The 2500-nt window shown below is 50.7% G+C and overlaps 1 protein-coding gene across 2 annotated transcripts in view; it reads right to left on the reverse strand.

Moving 5' to 3' along the window:
* The window catches only part of gulp1b (GULP PTB domain containing engulfment adaptor 1b), a 137249-nt gene that overhangs the window by 18203 nt on the left and 116546 nt on the right, over nucleotides 1-2500 (reverse strand). The window lies entirely within an intron of this gene.

The raw sequence follows: 2500 nt of genomic DNA on the forward strand, positions 1-2500 counted from the left end.
CTTGCAGAGAAAAAACGAGGGGGAGGAATATGTGTCTACACACATGATGCTTGGTGCAATAATGCTACGGTAGTACAGAGGCACTGCTCTCCACGAGTGGAGTTCATGATCATCAAGTGCCGACTCTTCTATTTACCCAGAGAAATATCCGCTATCCTATCCTATTAGTCGCCGTCTACCTCCCACCCAGCAACAACAATGGCGTCAAAAGCGAGGCACTGAACGAGCTGCATCGGGGCATCAGTGAACAACAAGATGCACACCCAGATGCCTTCACAGTGGTACTGGGAGATTTCAACCACGGAAATCTCAAAACAGTACTTCCAAAATTTCATCAACATGTCAACTTCCCAACAAGAGCACAAAACACCCTCCACCTCCTTTACACAAATCACAACACACCATACAACCCAAACCCCATCCCCCACATTCCATCATCACACCACACCACAATTCTCCTACTCCCACCTTACACACAAAACCCAAAACTCACCAAACCACTTCAGAAGGAGGTGAGAAAATGGGCCTGAGGGAGCCATCTCACGACATTCAGGACTGCTTTGAAACCACAGACTGGGACATTTTCAAAACAACTGCCACCCACAGCAATCACATTGACATTGAGGAGTACACAGACACCGTGACCTCCTACATCACAAAATGCATCGATGATGTTACAGAAATAAAACACACATCACTACCAGGGCCAACCAGAAGCCATGGTTCACAGGAGACGTTCACCGACTGCTGAGGGCCAGAGACAAAGCCTTCAGAGCAGGAGACGTAGCTGTCCTAAAGACAGCAAGGGCTAACCTGTCCCAGGGCATCAGGAAAGCAAAAAAGGAATACTCGGACAAAATAAAAACACACTTCAAAGACAGCAGAGATGCACAGAGCCTGTGGCAGGGCATACAGGCCATCACGGACTATAAGCCTGCACCACGAAGCTGTGACAACAACACCTCTCTGCTAAACGACCTGAACAGTTTTTTCTTTGCCCGCTTTGAAGCACAAAATGACACTCACCACCCACAGAAAACTCCCCCTCCCCCCCCATGATCAACCCCTTTACCTGTCCTCTGCCAGTGTTAAGAGGACACTGGCCACCATCAACCCACGCAAAGCAGCTGGCCCAGACAACATACCAGGCCGAGTGTTGAAGGATTGTGCAGAAGAGCTGAAGGATGTCTTCACAGACATCTTTAACATCTCTCTGGAGCAAGCAGTCATCCCATCACTTTTCAAAGCTGCTACCATCATACCTGTGCCGAAGAAATCATCACCATCATGCTTCAATGACTACCGTCCTGTAGCACTGACGCCCATAATCATGAAGTGCTTCGAACGGCTAGTCCTGTCACACATCAAAGCCACCCTACCCCCCACCCTAGACCCCTACCAGTTCGCATACCGAGCCAAGCGATCCACGGAGGATGCAATTTGCTCTGCCCTCCATCCAGCCCTCACCCACTTGGACAATAAAGACTCATATGTGAGAATGCTGTTCATTGACTTCAGTTCAGCATTCAATACCATAATACCACAACAACTCATCAGAAAACTGGACAAACTAGGTTTCAGCACCTCCCTCTGCAACTGGCTGCTGGACTTCCTGATGCAAAGACCACAAGCAGTACGGGTAGGGAACAACACCTCGAGCACCCTGACCCTGAGCACGGGGCTCCGCAAGTTGTGTTCTCAGCCCCCTGCTGTTCCACCGCTGCTGACACACGACTGCACAACGACCCACGGCACTAACCATCTAGTGAAGTTTGCGGATGATACAACACTGGTGGGCCTCATCACCAAGGGCGATGAGACTCACTACAGAGAAGAAGTAGACCTGCTGGCCAGATGGTGCAAAGACAACAACCTCCTGCTGAATGTCAACAAGACCAAGGAGATTGTTGTCAACTTCCAAAGGGTCCAAAAACAACTGCCACCACTGACCATCGACGGCGATGCTGTGGAGAGAGTGAGCAGCACCAAGTTCCTTGGAGTGCACATCAGCGACGACCTCTCTTGGACCACCAACACTACATCACTGGCGAAGAAGGCCCATCAGCGCCTCTACTTCCTGCGCAAACTAAAGAAGGCAAGTGCTACACCCTCCATCATGACAACATTCTACAGAGGAACCATAGAGAGCGTCGTGTCCAACTGCATCACAGTGTGGGGAGGAAAGCTGCACGGAGAAAAACAGGAAGACACTCCAGCGTGTTGTGAACACAGCGAAGAAGATCATTGGAGTACCACTCCCCTCCCTGCAGGACATTTACACCACACGCCTCACCCGGAAAGCACTGATGAACATCAAAGACACAAGCCACCCTGCACACAAACTGTTCAGCCTCCTGCCCTCTGGAAAGAGGTACAGGCGCCCTCCGTTCCCGTAACCACCAGGCTGGCGAGCAGCACAATGCACCAAGCGATCAAGATGCTGAACACTCAACCCACTCTCCCTCCACTGTCAGCCTCTAGCCAGCAAGGCCACTGACAA

Source organism: Engraulis encrasicolus, chromosome 12 (assembly GCF_034702125.1).
Source record: "Engraulis encrasicolus isolate BLACKSEA-1 chromosome 12, IST_EnEncr_1.0, whole genome shotgun sequence".
Taxonomy (NCBI): Eukaryota; Metazoa; Chordata; class Actinopteri; order Clupeiformes; family Engraulidae; genus Engraulis; species Engraulis encrasicolus.